Source organism: Chenopodium quinoa, unplaced genomic scaffold (assembly GCF_001683475.1).
Source record: "Chenopodium quinoa cultivar QQ74 unplaced genomic scaffold, ASM168347v1, whole genome shotgun sequence".
Lineage (NCBI taxonomy): Eukaryota > Viridiplantae > Streptophyta > Magnoliopsida > Caryophyllales > Amaranthaceae > Chenopodium > Chenopodium quinoa.
In genome coordinates this window covers 4,802-27,798 of record NW_018744460.1, presented here as the reverse complement: position 1 = coordinate 27,798, position 22,997 = coordinate 4,802, and the positions used below count along the sequence as shown (strand labels likewise).

Below are 22,997 nucleotides of genomic sequence, written 5' to 3'. Positions count from 1 at the left end.
GACTTGTTTAATATGCATATCAACACATAAGTTAGTTGATAAGCATCATTTGTTTATGATTATCAAAACCATATTATCTCAACAAAGACTACTTTATATAAATTCCACCCCACTGCACGGGCTATGCTCGGTTCAGCTTATCTAAGCAAATGACCCAAGCACAAGACACCCCTAGCTGTTTTTTTTAGGTAGTATTATCCGATTATTGAATTCTTCGTAAATTAATCGCGCGGCTTAGTGAATCAGATTAAAGACAGAAAAATGTAGCTGTTTGGTGCCGATCTCACTGTTGTTACAGGTTTGATTTCTTCGTTTTTATGCATTAATTTATGCCAATTTTCTATATATATTTTAGGTGATTGGGTATCTGATTTATGTTTAAAATTTGTTAATTGTATAATTAATTGCTTGATGAGTTCAATTTGATGCCAAATTTAACTACAAACCCTAAAATATTCATTTATTTGTTATAGTTGGGTACCTAACCTTGATTTGATTTAGGTTGTTTTTGTGATGTTTGTGCAATTGTGCATATGTTAATTTGTGATCAATATGTTGCCAAGAAAGCAAAATCAAAACCCTAATTTGCTTTTAGAGTGAAATTCATGTGGTGGGGAAAGTTTGAGAATGGGTAGCTAGTATGAAGATGCTTGACGTGTGTTGTTACGATTTTTAGAGGCTATGATTGTCCAATTTCGGAACCCGTCATGTGGATCGTTATTTGATGATTTGTTTCAATGCAAAAAGATTAACTTTATGTAAGTCAATTTTTTAATGGTAATAGATGTGTCATGGTCCTCAATCTCCTCATGGTGATCGCGAGTGTTAACTTATTTCAGTGATGGAAGGAACCATGTGGAATTTATTGATGTTGTTGATGTATGTCAATCAAAGCTAGCATTTGGCTAGTCTCGGGATTAGGTTGTTCGAAGCAAGAAATTATATACATGCCATTTATTACTAAAAGCCTATGCACTTTTTAAAAAAAAAAATTAATATACAATTATACAAGTTTATAGCAGACAGTGGCGTCTCCAGGATTTCCAAATAGGGGGTACGAAACTTCGGAAGTTCAGAATCATAATTAACAAAGGAACAAAAATATAATAACTAAATATTCAGTACATAAGTTCAAAAAAAATTACAGAAGCATTCTTCGAGATTCCTAAAAGGCAGAGAATAATTTGAAAAGAATTTTTGACTCTTTTTTCTTTTCCTAATATTTTTTTTTTTAATATGTATATTTTGGCTGAACTGTTTTTTTTTTTTTTTTTTTTAAATGATGAATTATTGCTTAACGGCTTAATTATTAGTGATTTTATTTTGGTCTTCTCAATCTTGTTTTATTTGTATTTAATGACATATCATCCTGATTGTTAAGAAAATAATTAGGTTCTTCTGAATAAATGGGATTGGCTTATATTATGCCTTAACTTTAAACCTAACATTTTTTTATGAACATTGACAATATGTCCATATCTAAATAATAATGCAAGCTGATCAGCATCCTTCTGTAATAATATCTGTCCATTTCACTCTAGCATTATTGAACTAGCAGTACGCGTAATCTCATATAAACAAGCAATAAGCAACAATCAACAATTAAGTAAGCAACAATCAACAAACAAGAAACAACTTAACAACAAACAACTAAACAAGTGCGAAACTGGGAAGCAGCAAGCTCACCAGACTACCGTGGACTCGTGGAGGCTGGAGGCTGGAGGCTGGAGGCAAGAGGCATCGACGCGTCTGCCGTGTGGTCGTCGTCGGACGTCGGTGGAGCAAGGAACCTGGTCGTCTGCCGTGCGATTTAGCAAAAAAAAATCCCCAAATTGAGAACTTGAGAAGTAAATTAGCGAATTATAACCAATCTTCAGCGATTTACAAAAATCCCCAATTCGTAATGTATATTAGCATACGAAATTCAACGATTTAGCAAAAGAAATCCCCAAATTCACTTACCTCACTACCAGACGGCTGCGGGTCTGCGAGACTGCGAGGCAAGTGTGAGTTATGGGTTTCGAACCCACAAACTCTTGTGTGATGGGATGTGAAGAAAACCACTGGGCTATAGCTTTACTTATTACCGTATGATACACAAATATTCTATTTAACCTATTTTGCCTTTTTAAAATAAAAAAAAAAAGTTTTTAATTTTTTCCAAAAAATCAGTGGGTTCAATGAACCCACATTGGATCCGCCCCTGATAGCAGATGGTCTTTGATTTGAGTTATGTTACTGGCTGCTTGCTTTGTGTGTGTGTGTGAAGTTCTTGTGGTTAATAATATGGAATTCATCAAGCAATTAATTTCAGGAATGGTTCATCTCATCTTGTTTGTCTTGCCTGTGTATGTTGGCTTTGCACCTAGATTCTATATACTGTAGTTTCTCTACATGACCAATGGTGGACTCACTAATAGTATATACTTTATATTTCTAAATACTAGTTAATTATGCACGTGTTGCATACATCGACGTACTGATACATAATAGCCTATATAAGTACTATTTTATTTAATTATAATTATAACTCAAGGTGACGATTTTTTATTTTTTTCCTTCGTATTTGACAGTGAGTCTCAAGAGTGATGGAGATCGATGTTAGAAAAGCTTAATGGTGGAAGCTTTTATTCATGAGTCTCAAGAATGGAGGTAGTAAGGTTTTACTCTACGTTTTTGTGACATTTACAATAGGAGAAATAAATACTTCGTAATATAAAAGTGGTGAAAGTGGGATTAATAGGAAAGAGAAACAATAAAAGAATAAATGAAGATAATAATAGATGAAAACAAATGGAATATAGTGTAGCAATTAATCAAAAATGAATGGAAAAAGAAAAGTATTGCAATTTAAAAAAAAATAAAGGGTGTACTTCTTTTGTCTATATAAGAACAAAAAAAAAATGAAGATAACAATAGAGATGGGTTATAGACATAGTCGAGTATGGGAAAGTGGTGCTGGTACTATCATGCTTTGAAGGGGTCATGTCATGGTGTTTCTCCTATCCATTTAATCTATAAAGATATCAAGCAAGATAGTGCTTCTTTTGATTTTGTTAATTTTTCACATGTTAGAAGAGTGTGTAATACGGTAGCTCATACTATTGCTAGGTGGGATGTCACTATTGATCTTGAAAGAGTTTGTATAGGTACCTTTCTACAAAGTTTAACTTTAGTGGAGATTGAATTAATCTAATAATAAGTCCGCTCTATCTTTCCCTAAAAAAAAATTAAATAAAATAAAACAATAGAGTCATATAGTTGGAAGTTGGCAAATAAGAAACAAGATATATTATGTATGGTGGTCTAATTGGGCTAACTTATAGTTGAATAAATTATAGGAACTAGGAAGTATACATTAAAGGCAGTAGTACAAGCAACTCAGTCATGGAGGGTGGTCTATTTATTACTTTTGCCGTCCCATTTTAGCTGTCAACGATTTTAATGTGAGATATCCCAAGTAGTTAAAATTTCAATATTTCGTAAGAAACTACCAAAACATTTAATGTATATATAAACTCAGTATTTATTAGTCAAAATAATTTAAAAGGTGGGAGCATCACACTAATTGATGTACTCTAATTTTCAAGAGCATCCTCAGCATTTCTACTTGTTAGAACTCAAGAGAAATAATCAATAATAGTGAATAATCAAAATGTGGTTTTTTGGAAGAATAAATTCATCTGGATTTTCTGGGTTTTCAACAGCAGAAGATGTTACACGTGGAATTGATGGTACCGGCCTCACTGCCATTGTCACAGGTCCTTTTCACTCTTGTTAATAGTCTTAAAAGTTAAAACCAATCTTAGTAATTTACCCTCTTTGTTCCTTTTTGTTTTTCCTTTTTGCCAGTTTACACACTTGAATGGTCGATTATGTTTTATCTTATATATAAATAAAAATTGATGAACACTCATAGTCAAAATGTAATTGATCTTTTTTTGCTTTCTTTGCTATTTGGTTACTACATACGCTTAGTACGGTGCTTGATTATGGAAATGATCCTTTCATGCTGTTTATCTATAGCTTTTAATTATATGACAGTAGTTAAGATGGAAAAATAATGCAATAAAAACTCTGTAGTATTGATTCACCAAATAAAGGATGTTTCACATTTATGAAAACCTTGTTCTACTTAGCACAACTTTAACTCCATTTATCGATTGAACCACGATCTGCAGGAGCATCGAGCGGCCTTGGTGCTGAAACATCACGAGTTCTTGCTTTACGTGGTGTACATGTTATCATGGTAGATAAGAATGTGGCTGCAGGAACAAAGGTTAGGACTAAAATACTCGAAGAAACTCCGAGTGCTAAGGTTGATATTGTGGAGTTGGATTTGAGCTCAATGGCATCTATAAGAAAATTTGCATCAGAATTTAAGTCTCTTAATCAACCCTTGAACATTCTCATGTAAGAAAACCATCCAATCATCCATCTTTTTCTTGAGTCTTACTGTAAATCCTTAATTACATAGTAACAGTATATTTGCCCCTTTTGTTTCTTAGAAACAATGCAGGAATGTTAGGCTGCCCTTTTACTCTCTCCCAAGACAACATAGAACTGCAATTCGCGGTAAACTACTTGGGTGAGCAATCTAGCTAAATAGTAGAAAGAAGGAAGCAGATATCAATAAGCTAGTATTTCTTGTATGGAATTAAATTTATTTATTTTTGGTTTTTGCCAGTTTGTTCTAATGGAGAATGAAAGTTTAAAACATCTATAAGTGGATGTTCGGTGCATCCATCGCTTCTCTCCTCTTTCATCTCTGTTAGTCTTACACTAAGAATCGAAGAAATTGCGATCTGCATTTTGTAGGCTAATTACACCTCAACTTCCATGATTTTATTCATGCTTTTTTGTATTGCCTTATTATTATCTGCAGGTCATTTTCTGCTGACACATCTGCTGTTACACTGTACTCAAAAGCGGTAAAGAGGGGAGGATTGTTAATATTGCATCGGAAGGCCATCGATTCACATATCCTGAAGGAATCCTTTTTGATGAACTGAACAATCCATTAAGGTAAATTTAACATTATTACTTTCTTCCAGGCAAACATATGTGCATAGTTAAGAGTTGTAACTTTGCATTAATTGAACTCATCCACTAATCAGTAATTCAGCACTATGCAGGTACTCCAGATTTGCTGCTTATTGTCAATCAAAACTTGCTATAATCTTGCATACCAGAGAGCTAGCAAAACAACTTAAGGTAACACATTCGGTGTTGATTAATTTTCGTAAGAAAATACTCGTACTCACGATTTAGACATTAGCCCCTCTGATCCTGTACTGCTCTGCAGCTTTCAGAATACAACTTCAATTATTCTGATGAAAATCCTTTTGTTGATCAGGATAATGGGGTTGATATAACAGTTAATGCAGTTCATCCTGGATCTATTTATACAAATATATCAAAATGTAGATTATTTGATGGTATACTTCACTTTTTATTGCAAATTGTTTAATATCTAATATCTTGCCTTATCCTAGTCTTATATATGTGTTTTACAATTTTTTTAAGACGGAGTTATGGTTTAATTGTGCATTGCTTGGATGCAACAGCTGTTTACACGCTTTCGAGACCTATTAATTACTTTTTCATGAAAAATATTCCACAAGTAAGTGTCTTGAAACACACATGATCAAACTTTGCAATGTTTAATCCTTCGTCTCTTCTGGTGATAAAGTCGTTCGTTGCAGGGAGCAGCGACGACATGTTACGTGGCTTTGCATCCACAAGTAAAAGGCATAAGTGGTGAATATTTCAATAACTGTGATTTAGCCGAGCCTTCTAAGCAAGCTCAGGATAACACCTTGGCTAGGAAATTGTGGGAGTTCAGCAAGAATTGGTCAAATAATGTGTCAAACATAATTATTAATGTGTAATGCGTAATATTATGTAAAGCAACATTGGAACTCAATCATAAATAATTACACTACCTTCGTTTCATATTATTTATTACGATTAGATATTTTCTACTCACAATTTATGTTAAATCGTTGCAAATAATATAAAACAGAAGTAGTTCTTTTCATGTACTGGGTATAAATTAAAATAATGCAAGTTATTGTATTGTTATGCAAAATAGTATTCTCTTTGTTTTTTTTTTTATACTTGTATATTTCTTGTTTAGCCGTTGTCAAAAAAAAAAAAAAAAAAAACTTGTTTAGATTTTTGCCACTAAGTGCAATTTGAATTAATTTTCAAAAAGCAAAATTGGTCTCAACACCTTGAACTTTACCTTGGGTGAAGCCAACATTATGAATTTTGACTAGTAGCTAAAACACCAACAATTATTGATTTGGGTGCAATGCGTGACATTAATAGGTATTTTTGGGCACTTAAACAAAGATATTTTTAGTAAATAAAGGGTAATTGATAGCACACGTTGCACCCAAATCAATAGTTGGAGGTGTTTTATCTACTAGCCATAGTTCGGAATGTTGGTTGCACCCAAGATATAATTTAGGGTGTTGAAGCCAATTGCCTTTTCAAAATTATTCACAACTATTTAGAGTAAATAATGTTTTTTTATGTAAGCCGGGATATTGGTGAAATTGCAATTTTGTATTAATATTTATTTGAATTCCACACTACTGGCTATGCTCGGTTCAGTTTATCTAAGCAAACGACCCGAGCATATGACATCCCCGGCCCTGGCAGGCAAGGCACACGACATATTCTCCGTAACATGAATCATTTATTGACAAGAAACACAAATAATGAAATAAAGCTGATAAAACAAATTCAGCCTAGTTACGTTAGTACGTAAGGAGTAAGGACGTCTGGTATGAGTGGTATCAAATAAATTCACTGGAGAAAAAAAAAAAAAAAAGGCGATTGTTTGAGTTAGTATTAATGTATTATCCGATTATTGAATTCTTTGTAAATTAATTGGCTCAGTGAATCTGACGGAATACAGAAAATGTAGTTGTTTGGGGGAAAAGGGGCATTTGGGTTGTTTGGTGCCGATCTCACTGCCATGTTACAGGTTTGATTTCTTCATTTTATATGCATTAATTTATGCCAAATTTCCATCTTTTAAGTAATTGGGTATTTGATTTGTGTTTACATTATTGTTAATTGTATAATTAATTGCTTGATGAGTTCAATTTGATGCCAAATTTAGCTACAAACCCTAAATTTATAGTTCAACAGAGCAATATTCATTAGTTATAGTTGGGTAGTTTGATTTTGTTCAGGGTATTTTTGTGATGTTTGTGCTATTGCGCATATATTCATTTGTGATCAATATGTTGCCAAGAAAGCAAATTGGGGTTTTGAATGAAATTCATGTAGTGGGGAAAGTTTGAGAATGGGTAGTATGAAGAGGCTAAAAGTGTGTTGTTACGATTTTTAGAGATTGTGATAGTCCGATTTTGGAAACCGTCACGTGGATGGTCATTGGTTTTGTTCTATTGCAAAAAAAAATCAATATTACATAAGTTAATTTTTTTAATGGTTTAAGGTGTGTTATGGTTCTCATGGAGATCGCGAGTGTGAACTTATTTAAGGGGGAAGGAACAATGTGGAATTTATTGTTGTTGTTGATGTATGTCAACCAAAGCTAGAAATTATATACATGCCATTCAATGCTAAAAGCCTATGCATTTTTTTTGAAAAAAAAATACAATTATACAAGGATATAACATATTGTTTTTGTTTCAATTTTGTTACTTATCTGCTGTCAATTTTCCTTTTATGAGTGGTCTCTTATCAAATTATTTGACATTGACAATGATTTGGAAACCCTTATTGGCAGCCGGGCTGCTTGCTTTGTGTGTAGAAATTGAAATGCTCATGGTTAATCTTGTAGTAGTGAGTCCAGGCAGAATGGTTCATCTTATCTTTTTTGTCTTGCCTGTGTATGTTGGCTGGTGGACTTACTATTAGTATACGTAGTATACTTTATATTTATAAATACTATGCACGTGTTGCATACATCGACGTATGCATATTGATACCGATAATTAATAGTCTATATAAGTACTATTTTATATAATTATAATTATAATTCATGATCACAATTTTATTTTTATTTTTATTTTTTTTTATTTTTTTTTTATAGTAACCATTATTCATGAGTCTCAAGAGTGATGGAGAGGAGAGAGAATGATTAAGCAAGTAGGATACACTAGTAAATGCAAAGTTTAAAACTTACCCAAAAAGGAAACGTATCAACTAAAAATAAACTTCTTAAAAAGAAATGTGTGTCAAGTAAAATAAACGGAGGTAAGTAGTTAAATAGACATTCAAGGCAGCAGTACAAGCAGCAACTCAATCATGGAGGGTGGACTATTTATTATTCTCCTGTGCCATATTAGTTGTCAAAGATTTTAATGTGAGATATCCCAATATAGTAGTTACAATGTCAATATTTTGTACTTAGAAACTACCAAAACATTTAATGCACATATAAACTCAATTTCTATTGGTCAAAAATACCTTAAAAGGTGGGAGCATCACAAAAATTGATGTACTCTTATTTTCAAGAGCATCCTCAGCATTTATACTCACACTCAAGAGAAACAATCAATAATCAAAATGTGGTTTTTTGGTAGAAAAAATTCATCTGGATTCTCTGGGTCTTCTACAGCAGAAGAAGTTACACATGGAATTGATGGTACCGGCCTCACTCCCATTGTTACAGGTCCTTTTTACTCTTGTTAATACTACTTGTTGTAATTTACCATCTTTGTTCCTTTTTTGTTTTTCCTGTTTGCCATTTTACACACTTGACTGCTCGAGTATGTTTTATCTTATACTTTCTCCATTTTTTTATAGTTGCAACACTTTGACTTTTACACTATTCATACGTTTCACTTTGACTAGCTTTGATGATTTATAGCTATATAAAAATATAGTCATGTGGGATTTTGTTAAATTCGTCTCGATTTATATTATTGTAATATCAAAGTGTTTATAATTTTTGCATATTGGTAATCAAAGATATTAACAATTGAAATCATGCATCAACAAGTGTGAAAAGAGAAGTGTTGCAAGTATAAAGAAACAGAGGAAGTATATAAAAAGATGAATACTGTCAAAACGGAATGGATCATTTTTTATTTTATTTTTTTGCTTTCTTTGCTATTTGGTTACCGCATATACCCTAAGATAATTAAGGTGCTTGATTATGAAAATGATCCTTTCATGTTTTTTTCTATAGCTGTTAATTGTGTGACAGTTAAGATGGCAAAAATAAATATTGCAATAAAAACTTTGTAGTATTGCTATATTAAACAAAGGATGTTTCACATTTATGAAAACCTTGTACTTGGCACAACTTTTAACTCCATTTATCGATTGAACCATGATCTGCAGGAGCATCGAGTGGCCTTGGTGCTGAAACATCACGAGTTCTTGCTTTACGTGGTGTTCATGTTATCATGGTAGATAAGAAAATGGCTGCTGGTACAAAGGTTAGGACTAAAATACTTGAAGAAACTCCGAGTGCTAAGGTTGATATTTGTGGAGTTGGATTTGAGCTCAATGGCATCTATTAGAAAATTTGCATCAGAATTCAAGTCCCTTAATCAACCCTTGAACATTCTTATGTAAGAAAATCATCCATCTTTTCCTCGAGTCTTATTGTAGATTCCTACTTATAATGTAGTAACAACATGTTCTCCCTTTGTTTTTTAAGAAATAATGCAGGAGTGTTTGCCTGCCCTTTTACTCTCTCCCAAGTCAACATAGAACTGCATTTCGCGGTAAACTACTTGGGTGAGCAATCTAGCTAGATAGAAAGAAGCAAGTACAAATCAGAGTATGGTATTTCTTGTATGGGATACTTTTTTTTTTTTTGGTTTTCGCCAGTTTGACTCTAATGAAGTATGATGCTTTAGTAGTTTACACACATACGAAGTATATGTGGATCTTCGGTTCATCCATCTATAGTGTATCTCCTCTTTCATCTCTGTTTAGCCCTACATTAGGCATTGAAAATATTGCAATCTACATTTTGTAGACTAATTACACCTCAGTATCCATAGATTTTTTAATGCTTATCTACATTATTATTACATATTCATATGCAGGTCATTTTCTTCTGACAAATCTGTTGTTAGACACTGTTTCAGTTTAAAACAATGGGACCTTGCCGAAGGTCCACTAAAATGGAGAAGACTGGATTCGATCCAAGCTGTGTTGGGCCGAAGGTTTCCTGCACAGTGAACACACGTAAACTAGCCTCGGGGGTGTTTCCGAGGAAGGCCCCTCCGATGCTAAAGTCAGTACAATGTGTAAAAGGAAGACACTATGCAAGAGAGTTTGTAGCTTGAGGCTTTTGTGGAATATTCCTGAATGCAAGAATGAGCATATGAGTTGGAATAATCGGTGTATGAGATAATGCAAGTGATGATGTATATGTTGTTATCAGATGTTTTTTGATCTTGTTAATATGAGGGCTTTTATACCTCATCATACTTGGAGAGGTTGGGCTTTAGCCCAATTGGCTTACTTTGTGGGCTGACTTTTGACTTTTGAGCAATTGGAGGGTTGAACCTTGACCTTGGGCTTTTAATTGGATCATTTAGTGCTCAGGCCCAATTTTGACTAAATTGGACCCAAACAACTTGCCCCCCAGACCCGATTCGGAAGAATGACGGGTCGGGTTTGATTTAACTCAGAAAAGGAGGGAAGTAAATGATTTAATTGATCCAAAAATTTGAATTTGAACTTAAACCGTAATTAATGAGATAACAACGGTTAATGATTTGCAGAAGTTGGACGGATAATGGGCGGTTTAGTCACAAGACATGTGTTTAATGGTTACTTAGTGGGTACTTAAGAGAAATTAAAGCATAGACTCTTCGTATCCCGTACCTGGGTATATAAACAGAGGCGCGTCATTCTCCTCACTTATTCACCAACACAAACCCAGAATTCTTCGAGAGAGAATCCAAGAATCCGTATCAAAACTTCGCAAATTCCCCCGAGCATTGAGCTTAGAAACTGAGACTTGCCACTACGAACTCGTAAACCGGCAACTTTCGCTTCAGATTAAGGTAAATTCCTTTGATTTCAGTTTATTTTTCTTCGAATTCGAACTCCTTCCCCTTTTCTTTCGACTTTTCTCTTCGAAATAGTCCATGGCAAGAGGAGTTAGAGGTAGAGCCCGTGCTCCAAGAAGAGCAAGGCCGATTCCCGATCCTAGGAATAGGATTGGGACCTGGAATGGTCGAAGGCCGGAGTCTGACCATGCTGAAGGGATTAGGGCGACTCCCCTTTCCTCGGCTCCTCCTCAAAGAACGGATGAGCCGAGTGCTTCTGGACGGGACGATGAAATTCCCGCTGTCCTTTGGGATATCCTCCCTGGGTTTTCAGAGTGGGAGAATGCCGAAGTCGCTTCGGCCATGATAAAGAACCGCCCCTACTCATGGTGGGTAGAGAATGCCGATCAATATCGATTTGCTGAGCAAATTGAGTTGCACTACGGCATTTTTGAAGCTGATGGATATTGGTGCCGAATGCCCTCAGCATCCGATAGAATCCATCGTCCACCCCCGGGGTATGTGGGGGTGTACACGAGACAGCTTCAGTATGGGCTGAGGTTCCCTTTGGACGTTTTCGTCCGAGACTTGCTGATCCATTACAACATTTCCCTATGTCAGCTAACCCCCACCAGCATCCGAAGGGTGATGACATACTTATGGGTCTGCAAGTTCTTCAGATACGTGCCGAACCTGCACTGCTTCAGAAAGCTCCATCGGCTAGTGCCAAATATTCAGAGTGGGCACGGAAGCCATGGTTCTGGGTGGTATCGGATTGAGTCCCGGCCCCAATATTTGACCATGTGGCCAAATGACTCTTCAGACAAGGACTGGAGAGGTCAATGGATTTGGGTTAGGGCACCCATAGATCCGGGCCACCCTTGTGTCTTCAGCGCTCCCCGGTACTTAGCTGAGCCTGATCCCGAAATGGGAAGTCTAGGTCCCCCCGCAGATAACGGGGCGGATCCGAACCTGGATCAGCAACATATCTTCGGCAAGCTGCCGAACCCGGGGGGAAGTGGTCGAATGCAGCATATCCCGGAGACTTGGCTCCCCGATACGCATTACGTTTTCCAAGAGAATATGCTAGCAGCTGTTGGCCTCAGCCGAAAGTTTAAGGATGGTAAGCTTCTTCGGCTGGGGCCGAGGCTTCTAACTACCTCTTTTTCTTCTCTCGCTTTGCTTTTTTATGCTGTGCCAACATATCTGAGCTAAACTTTTTCCCTTTCCTTTTTTCAGAGCGGGACGAGACCAACGTTGGTATTAACTACGCTCGTCTTGGTGTTAACCGAGAGCGAGTTGTAACTGAACGGGCCCCGTCCATCACTGAGCCGAGGCATAGGGAAGTTCATCTGGACTCTTCCCACTTCCAAATTGAGGCTGTTGCTCTGTATCAGAGGCAGAAGCCTTGGTGGAAGAAGAGAGACCCTTGGTTTCAGCTGCTGAACGAAGAAGCTGAAGCTGCCCGCACAGCCGAAGAGGTTGCACGGGTACTTGAGGCTTGTGAAGGAGGAGAAGGGTCCTCCAGAGCTGCTGAAGCCGAAGCTGCAGCTAGAGCAGCTGAAGAAGACGAGGCTTTACTGAAGACCTCGGTGAGCTTTCAGACAACTTTTTCTTTTTTCTTTTCTTCTTTCTTTTTTTTTTTTTTTTTTACTCACACTCTTCTTCCCCCCTGTCTGTTACAGTCTGAAGAAAGTAACAGACACAGAGAAGGCAAAGCTCCTGTTCGTCCCGAAGATCAAATACAAGAGTCTTCAGATTCAGATATGGACGAGCAGCCCCTTCTGAAAAGGCGCCGAAGGATGGCCATCATCGGCCCTCATGATTTTCAGCAGAGGCCGATGACCATCGGCGTCGCAATAAGGGAACCTGAGGAAGGCAATGGATCGCCGAGGGTTCCCCAGCCAACACCCCAATCTCCTCAAAAGACCCCTCCGCCACCTCCTGAGATGGAGGTGGATCAGAGAACTCCCGAACCTAAGGGAGGGGTCCAAGAAGAAATCAAGAAGAGTGCTGCTGAGCACGAAAATAAAGATGCCGTGATGTCAAGTGCTGAAGGCTTCACGGCAGATATCGCCAGAGAGGTTGAGGCTTTCGTCCTCACCCCTGAAGAAGAGGAGGTCATAGTTCTTGACTCCTCTGAGAAGGACGATGCTGAGACAACCAAGGTTAATCAAGCTCCATCGTCGTCCTTCCCTTCTTTCCAGACTCTGCATTCTGGAGAAATGGGTTTCTCGGCCCCCCGAATTCCAATCCCAGATCACATCTGGGACCTCATATGGGGTCAAAACCGAGAAGGAGCTGCAGCCTACTTCGGCAATTTTGCTGGCATGTCCGAAGTAGACAGGGCAAGGATCTGGTCGCTGAAGGCCACTGCTGGGATGGGCGAATCCAGTAGATCAGTTCCTGACCCAGCCAGGTCTAACCAACTGCTGATGATGCAGGTAATTTTCCTTCATTTCCTCCGAACTTCAGCTCTATATATTTTTTTTTATTACTTATTTATTTATTTTTTTTTGTCTCCCTGTTTTCAGTTCGTGCACAATCAGACTCTCACTGTAGAGCTGATTGATACCCTACAAGATAGGGTAGACGCTGCTGTGCACGAAAGGAAGGTGGCTGAAGAGGAAGTTAAGCTTGCTAAGCTGAAGCAAGCAGCAGCTGAAGAGAAGCAGCAGGAGGTTGAGGAGTACGGTAAAAAAGCTGCCGAAGCTCTGAAAACCTTCTGCGATGCTATGGAGATGGAGGTTTTTCCCCCACTGATGGAAGGGGAAAAATTCCTCCAGGAGCATATGGGAGTGGACGTCTCCAAATTCAAGGCTGCTATTGAGAGCCGAATTCAAGAAGGAACTGCTGCACAAGCTGAAGTGCAGCAGCGTCTAGAGGCTCTTGAAGCCAGCCGAATGGCTGCTGAAGAGTTGCTCCTGGCCAAAGACGTCCAACTCTCAGAGGCTGCTGCTGCTGCTGCTGAAGGCCAAAGAGCTAAATTCCAAGAGGCTGAGGATCAACTGCTGATCCAGAAAGTTGAAGTGGCCCAAGCTCAGACAAAGGCTTTCCAAATTCAGCAAGAGCTGAATGAGCTGAAGGGTTCCTCCTCCAAAGTCGCTGATGAGCTGAAGAAATCCAAGGAAGACTTGGAGGAGACCCAGAAGAAGCTGGCTGATGCTGAGGCTTCACTCAAGGTCCGTGTCTATACCCAAGAGGAATATGAGATGGGTTTTAGAAACGGATTTCGAGTCTGCCGAAGAGTCTGCCTTCATGCTGAGCCGAAGCTGGACTGGTCTAAATGTGCTGAGTGGGTCCAGAATCCCGAAGACCCTCACATGAAGTATGCAACCCCAGCTGAAGCTGAAATTCTTAAGGCTGAGGAAGCCGAAGAGGAAGCTGAAAGACTGGAGTTGGAAGCTGAGCAGAGGGAAAGGGAGGCTCGGCAAAGTGCAAAACCCGCCTCTTCTGCTGCTGGGGCTGAGGCCACCATGGGACTCAACGCTGATCAGTCTGATCCTCCGGCTGAAGCATAGGAACTCGGGCAGTCGTCTTCAGAATCTTGCGGTTCATCATGCGCTTAACTTTAGACTTGCCGCTTTCTGAGTTTTTTGCCTTGTTTTTTGCTTCAGCTTGCCTTGTCGTACAGCAGTTTTATTTTTTTGCTTATGTACGTATTTCGGCAGCTGTTATTTTCCGCTTGTGGGCGGCTGCCGATACTGAATTATTGAACTTGTAGCTCAATTTTTTTTTTTTTTTTTTTTTTTTTTTTTTCAATTGCTTTCTTTTTGAATGCTTTACTGTTTCTTTTCTTCAACTCTGCCGAACATAGCTGCACTTTAGTCGTCTTCAGAAATTGAAGTATGACTTTAGTTGAATAAGCAATTTCTGAACTTCTTCAAAATGGATATCCGAAACACAGGGCCAACTGAAGGCAATGCTTCTTGGATACAAGTCTTACTGAAGATTGACTGTCTGAAAGTTGGATATCCGAAACACAGGGCCAACTGAAGGCAATGCTTGGGATATTAGCTTTCTGGGACTAACCTCCTTAGAACAAGTCTTACTGAAATTTGACTTCAGCTGTAAGACCAGCGTTCTTAAAGAAGACGCATATCCGAAACATAGGGCCAACTTAAGGCAATGTTTCGGATAATGGCTCTCTGGGATACAAGGCTCAGTTAAGGCAATATCCCAGGATTGTCCATGGACTCATGTCTTTGGAGAACAGGTCTTACTGATGTTTGATTTCAGCTGAAAGACCAGTGTTCTTTAAAAAGACTGAGTTTTGTAAGCCATCTGAAGCCCAGTTTCCCGAAGGCGAAGGTTTCAGACGAGGCTGATTTAAAAAGGCTGTTATCCTTGATTTTCTGTCTATCTTTGAAAAATGGATACCCGAAACACAGGGCCAACTTAAGTCAACGTTTCGGATAATGGCTCTCTGGGATACAAGGCTCAGTTAAGGCAATATCCCAGAATTGTCCATGGACTCATGTCTTTGGAGAACAAGCCTTACTGAAGTTTGACTTCAGCTGAAAGACCAGTGTTCTTTAAAAAGACTGAGTTTTGTAAGCCGTCTGAAACCCAGTTACCCGAAGGCGAAGGTTTCAGACGAGGCTGATTTAAAAATTTTCAACTGTTGCTGTTATCCTTGATTTTCTGGCTATCTTTGAAAAATGGATACCCGAAACACAGGGCCAACTTAAGGCAATGTTTCGGATAATGGCTCTCTGGGATACAAGGCTCAGTTAAGGCAATATCCCAGAATTGTCCATGGACTCATGTCTTTGGAGAACAAGTCTTACTGAAGTTTGACTTCAGCTGAAAGACCGGTGTTCTTTAAAAAGACAGGTTTTGTCAGCAATCTGAAACCCAGTTACCCGAAGGCGAAGGCTTCAGACGAGGCTGAATAAAAAACCCTCAAAGAGTAGATAGAACAAAGAAAATTTTGAAAGGATACAAAGTTGTAAATTTTATATAAATGGCGGCTCCAAGGCCTGTCATTAGTTCAAAATGTACTTACAAAGATTGTTCTGCCCCGAAGGGTTTACACATGGTATTTTTTCAGTACATCAGCATTCCAGTGATTCTTCAACTCAGTTCCATCCAACTGCCGAAGTCGGTATGTCCCTGGCTGAAGCTCATCGTAAATTTCATAAGGTCCCTCCCATGTAGCTGAGAGCTTCCCATGGATTCGGCCTTTCTGAACTGCAGCAGCGTTCCGAAGGACAAGATCCCCAATTTTGAGAGGCCTTGCATGGACCCTTCGGTTATAAAATTTGCTGACTCTCTGCTTATAGGCCGCCATTTTATCTCGAGCTGAGTCTCTTACTTCGCCGAGGAAGTCGAGAGATTCCCTCATCAGTTGCTCATTCTCAGCCGAGAAATGGTGCACTCGAAGGCTCTCAGAGCCAATTTCCACTGGAAGGACGGCTTCGGCACCATACACCAGTTCAAAAGGTGAGTGGCCCGTTGCCTCTTTTTCAGTTGTCCGAAGGGACCAAAGGGTTCCAGGGAGCTCCTCTAGCCATTTGGACTTTTGATCTTCCACCCTCTTCTTGAGGGCACTTAAGATCTGTTTATTTGCTGCTTCGGCTTGTCCGTTACTCTGCGGGTGGCATACCGCTGAAAATGCCAGTTTTATGCCGAACTGATCTGTATATCGCTTCAGCGGTAAGTTGTCAAATTGTCTCCCATGATCGAAGACAAATACTCTCGGGATGCCAAAGCGAGTGATGATGTTCTGCCAGATAAATTTTCTGACAGTTTGCTCTGTAATGTTCGAGGCTGCTTCGGCCTCGATCCATTTACTGAAGTAGTCGACACCAACTATCAGCCATTTTTTCTGGTACACAGCCTCTGGAAATGGTCCCAGTATATCCAGTCCCCATTGGGCAAACGGGAGTGGATTAAGGATCGGCTGAAGATCCCTTGCTGGCTGATGGATAACTGGAGCATATTTTTGACATTTTTCGCATTTCCGAACCAGCTCCTTAGCATCTGCGATCATGGTGGGCCAGTAATACCCAGCCCTCAATGCCTTGTGGGCTAAGGTTCTTCCCCCAATGTGGTTCCCACAGATGCCGAGGTGAATCTCCCGCAGGATATAATCTGCATCTGTTGGTCCCACGCATTTCAGCAATGGGGCTGAGAAGGACTTTTTCAGAAGTTCCCCCTGAAGACAATGAACCTAGAGCTGGTTCTCTTCATTTTGGAGGCCAAAGCTTTGTCCTCAGGAGTTTCTCCCCGAAGCTTAAAAGCTAAAATGGGTTCCATCCAACTAGGCTCTGGGTCGGCGCAGCACACTTCAGGTGCTTCGTCGACACTTCTTACTCGACGCACTTCTACATATACAGACCTGTTCAGCTCGGTAAAAGATGAACTAGCAAGTTTGGAGAGTGCATCGGCCTGAGTATTCTGACCCCTTGGGATCAGCTGAACCTCAAAAGTTTTCAGCTCTGCAATGACTGATTTGATCTTGGCAAGATAAGCTATCATGGAGGGCTCTTTGGCCTCATAGCTGCCACTGATCTGATATGCAACTAGCTGAGAGTCTGTTTTTAAGCAGACATGATCGGCTTCCAAGGAGATGCACAATTGTAGGCCGGCGATTGCTGCCTCATATTCGGCTTCATTGTTCGAGGCCTTAAAAGAAAATTTTAGTGCATACTCAAAGGATTTGCCTTCGGGAGAAGTTATCACTACTCCTGCCCCCGAACCGTTTTCGGTGGAAGACCCATCCGTAAACACGGTCCAGACTTTCTTGTCACTGTCCAGCACTTCTTGGTATGAGCATTCGGCCAAGAAATCCGCCAGGGCTTGAGCCTTGATGGCAGCCCTCGGACGGTAGCTGATGCTGAATTCGGTGAGCTCAAAAGCCCACTTGGCTAGTCTACCGGATTTTTCAACCTTGCCAAGAACTTTTTCCAACGGCTGATCAGTTAAGACCACTATCTGATGGCAATCAAAATAGGGCCTCAGCTTCCGAGCAGCTACCACTACCGCGAAAGCAACTTTCTCGAGTAGAGGATAGCGGGTCTCGGCATCCGTCAGTGTATGACTGACGAAATAAATCGGTTGCTGACTCTTACTCTCTTCCCTCAGCAATACTGCGCTGATGGTGGCTGGGCTAACGGCCAAATATAGGTATAGAGTTTCTCCTTCAACTGGGCTAGCCAGTGTTGGGAGTTGAGCCAGATGCTCCCGAAGCTGTTGAAAGGCGTCTTTTTGCTCTTCCTCCCAAACAAGCTCTTTTGTTTTCGGGAGTTTCAGGGCTTTGAAGAAGGGTAACCCCTTATCCGAAGCTCTAGAAATGAACCTCGAAAGGGCTGCCATTCTTCCGGTGAGCCGCTGAACATCCCTCTTTGTTTTTGGCTCAGGAAGGTCGAGCGCCGCTTTGACTTTAGAGGGATTGGCATCAATCCCCCTTTTGCTGACCATGAAACCCAGGAATTTCCCTGACTTCACGCCGAAGACACACTTCTTCGGATTCAGCTTCATTTGATGCTTTCTCAAGGTGGCGAAAGTTTCAGCCAGGTCCTTTACATGGTCCTCTAGTTTTTTGCTTTTGACGATTGAATCGTCAACATAGACTTCCATGTTTCGGCCCTTTTGATCGGCGAAAACTTGATCCACCAGTCTTTGATAGGTTGCCCCCGCATTTTTCAATCCGAAGGGCATCATTTTGTAATTATACACCCCAGCGTTCGTGACGAATGCTGTCTTTGCTCGATCGTCGGGGTGCATGAAGATCTGATGATACCCTGAGAATGCGTCCATGAAACTAAGCAAGGCATGGCCACTTGTCGAGTCGACTAGCTGATCGATCCTCGGCAAGGGATAGAAATCCTTCGGACAAGCCTTATTTAGGTCCGTGAAGTCAACGCACATCCTCCAGGTACCATTGGGCTTCTGAACCATCACCACATTTGCCAGCCATTCCGGATATTGGCAAGGTTCAATGAATCCTGCCTCCAATAATTTTTTGACTTCGGCTGCGATGTCTCGGTTCTTATTGGCGGAGTAATTCCGCTTCTTTTGCTTAACTGGTCGACACGCTGGGTCAACATTAAGCTTATGGGAGATGAGGTCTGAACTTATCCCGGGCATATCAGCTGCCGAGAAAGCAAACACATCTCTGTTATCCCGAAGGAGCTGAATAAGTTCACAACGGGTGTCAGGATCAAGGTCCATCCCGATTGTTACACATTTCTCAGCATCTCCTTCGGCCAACTCAACTGTTTCAGTCTGTTGGTCCATGTCCATTGCCGATGGACTGGACTCTTCAGAATCTGGTCTGCTGCCAATGTCAGCAGGTGTCCCAGTCTTTGTGTTCTTCGGCTGGCTCTCTGAGTCTTTCGGCTCAGATGAAGAGTCAACCTTTTCCCTTTCGGGACCTTTTTCTCTGGGCACTGATCCTTGGGCCGAAGCACTTAGGCCTTTCGACTTTTTTGCGCTTGGCTCTCTTTCTTTTTCTTTCTCCTCCTCATCCTTGTCGTTATCTGGGCGACTACTGGATGGCTTGAGGTAGTTGCACCTTCGGGCGTCCTTCTGGTTGCCCTGTATCCTTTCGGGGAAGCCGGCGTCTGAGACATAAATCATCAGCTGATGATAAGTTGAGACGACCCCTTGGATCTCGTGAATTATGGGTCTCCCCAAAATCACGTTGTACACTGAAGGAGCGTCGATGACCAAAAACTCAATCATGACGTTCCGGGCTGCCTCATCGCAACCGATGGTGACAGGGAGTGTCACCTTCCCATCTGGATAAGTTGAAGCCCCATTGAACCCGGATACCGGATAGGGTACCGGCGTAAGGTGCTTGGGCTTCAGCTTAATTTGGTTGTAGGCCTTTCGGAACAGAATGTTTGTTCCGCTGCCACCGTCAACAAGGACCTTACTGACGTCGTGGTTGGCCACCGTGGCGATGATCACCAACGGATCCTCGTGAGGAAACGTAATCCCCCGGCAGTCGGCGGCTGTGAACGTCATGTTCGGCACCGGCGACTGGGGAGATTGAATGTCAGCGTTGTTCACCTGGTGAGTCAAAGCTCTAAGGTGACGCTTGTGCTCCCTCCGGGAGTATATTCCTCCCGAGATAACATTGATCGGAGGGAATTTCCCCTCCGGTTTTTTACTGTTTTTCCGGGGGAAATCAAGGTCCTGCCGAGGGTCCTTTGCTAACCTTTCGGATTCTTTTTTCTCGCGGTGATCCGCGATGTATTTTTTCAAGTATCCCTTCCGGACCATGTCTTCTATCTGGTCCTTCAGCTGGATACACTCTTCAGTGTTGTGGCCCGAAGACTCGTGGAACTCACACCACTGATTTTTATTTTTTCGCTGATACCACTCTGGGAGTGGTCTCGGCTTTCGGTAACTCTGCTCCTCCTTCGTCACACTGTAAATTTTGGCGCGTGGAAGAGAGAGCGGAGTGTAGGACTCGTATCTGCCTGTGTATGAGGCAAACCTGTCCTTCTTTAGGTCGCTGGCCGAAGATGGCTCCGGAACCTTTGATTTTCCCTTTGCCTTATGGCCCTGGCCTTCAGACAAGGGTATTTGCCTCTGTTTCCCTCCCCCGGATTGAGGTTGGGTTTTTGCTTTATTCCATTCTTCGGCTCGGATGAACTTATCCGAAGCACTAAGAGCTTCCTCCAAGGTCTGCGGGGTATGCATGACCATGAAGTCTAGGAATTTTCCTGGCTGAAGGCCATTCTGCATTGCAAAAACAGCTAGCCCCTGGTCCAGCTGAGAGACGCTTGATGACTCGTTACTGAAACGGGTCAGGTAGTCTCGGAGGCTTTCGGTTTCCCCCTGTTGCAGACCCATGAGCTCTGCGGTAGTCTTCTCTCGGCGGTTTGCCGTGGAAAACTTGCTCCTGAACTTGGAGGACAGATCATCCCAACCTGTTATGGAGCCTTGCCTTACTCCCTTGGAGATCCACGCTTGCGCGACCCCCTTGAGAGTGGTTGGGAAATATTTGCACCAAGTCGCCTCGGATCTGGGGCAAAGATGCATATGAGTCTCATACGAGGCCACGTGGTCCTTCGGATCCGTGGTCCCGTCATATGTGATATGCGACGGTATTTTAACCGTGGGTACGCGCTCTTCTAGTATCCATTGCTCGAACGGTGAACTAGCGGGAAGCATAATGGCCTTGCCCTTGTTCCTGGCCGAAGGGACCGCGCTCCGCCCTCTCAGAGAGGTAGGAGTGGTTTTCGTCCCTGGCTGGGAAGTCTGGGCCTCGGCAGCAGGGAACGTGAGGCGACTACGCACGCTCGGTTCCTGGCCGCCAAGTCGGTCAAGGACGCTTCTGCGAGCAGTCTCAGGTTCCCGGCGAGTAGATTCTGGCCGAGAAGCTGAGCTGCTGCTCTTATGCGCTGCTGGTCTCGAGGATGAGGATCCTTTAAATAATTGAGAGCTCTTCTTCCTCTGTTTTTCATTTTTCCAAGAATCCTCCTCCCACTCTTCCAGCTCCCGGAAGGAAGGAAGCTTCCCACCGTCATGGTCTAACTTCCTCCGCTGATGCCGGGTATGCGGAGGAGTTCGATCACGAGGCGGTGGCATATTCTGTGCCCTCATTGCCTCCATGAGTACTGCCAGCGCTCTTGCCACCTCTTCCGAACTGGGCCCCGTCAAAGGGGTCCCCGGCCGAGTGTGGGCATGAGGCCGTGCAGCCGATGGTTGGCTTCGGGACACCGAATATGTCCTATGATCAGACTGACCCCTGCTAGACCGAGAGTGGTCCGGCCTACATTGGGAGTCATGCATTATAGGAGATAGGGAATCCTCCTTGTGTGATCCTCCCCCCGAGCCGGCACCCTTGGGAGAGTTCCGGTCCGGCGAGGGCGATGGTGTAGGGGTTTTAGGCTTTTCGCCCGCTCCTTGACGGAGGCTTTTGCTCTTGCGGTTCTTAGCCATGGCTGCTAAGATAATTGCAAGATGATCTTGGTTAGGAATTTGGCTTAAAGATTTTTGAAAGTCATCCCCACAGACGGCGCCAAATTGTTTCAGTTTAAAACAATGGGACCTTGCCGAAGGTCCACTAAAATGGAGAAGACTGGATTCGATCCAAGCTGTGTTGGGCCGAAGGTTTCCTGCACAGTGAACACACGTAAACTAGCCTCGGGGGTGTTTCCGAGGAAGGCCCCTCCGATGCTAAAGTCAGTACAATGTGTAAAAGGAAGACACTATGCAAGAGAGTTTGTAGCTTGAGGCTTTTGTGGAATATTCCTGAATGCAAGAATGAGCATATGAGTTGGAATAATCGGTGTATGAGATAATGCAAGTGATGATGTATATGTTGTTATCAGATGTTTTTTGATCTTGTTAATATGAGGGCTTTTATACCTCATCATACTTGGAGAGGTTGGGCTTTAGCCCAATTGGCTTACTTTGTGGGCTGACTTTTGACTTTTGAGCAATTGGAGGGTTGAACCTTGACCTTGGGCTTTTAATTGGATCATTTAGTGCTCAGGCCCAATTTTGACTAAATTGGACCCAAACAGACACCATGAAAAACACGGTACTAGAAAGTGGTATACAGGGGAGGATTGTTAATGTTTCATCGGATCGGAAGGCCATCGACACACATATCCTGAAGGAATTCTTTTTGATGATATCAACAATCCATCAAGGTAACGCATAACTATGATCATGGATTTCAAATTGTGTACGTACTTAAGACTTGTATCTTTAATTGTACTCATCCACTAATCGTACTATGCAGGTTCTCCAGATTTTGTGCATATGGTCAATCAAAACTTGCTATAATCTTGTATGTTAGAGAGCTAACAAAACAACTTAAGGTAACACATTCGATGATGTTAGTTGATTAATTAGTATGTTCAGTACACTACTCGATTCAAACCACATACATTAGCCCTTCGTGTACTATTCTATGGCTTTGATATTGTAACAACGATTATTCTGATAGATATTTGTTTTGTTGGTCAGGGTGATGGGGTTGATATAATTACTGTTTGGGTCCAATTTAGTCAAAATTGGGCCTGAGCA

The 22,997-nt window shown here is 41.4% G+C and overlaps 2 pseudogenes; both read left to right on the top strand.

Moving 5' to 3' along the window:
• Nucleotides 1–1,796: 1,796 nt before the first annotated feature.
• On the top strand, nucleotides 1,797–5,955 carry LOC110697028 (annotated as a pseudogene).
• A 2,514-nt stretch (nucleotides 5,956–8,469) lies between these two features.
• Nucleotides 8,470–22,775, top strand: LOC110697027 (annotated as a pseudogene).
• The last annotated feature ends 222 nt before the right edge of the window (nucleotides 22,776–22,997 follow it).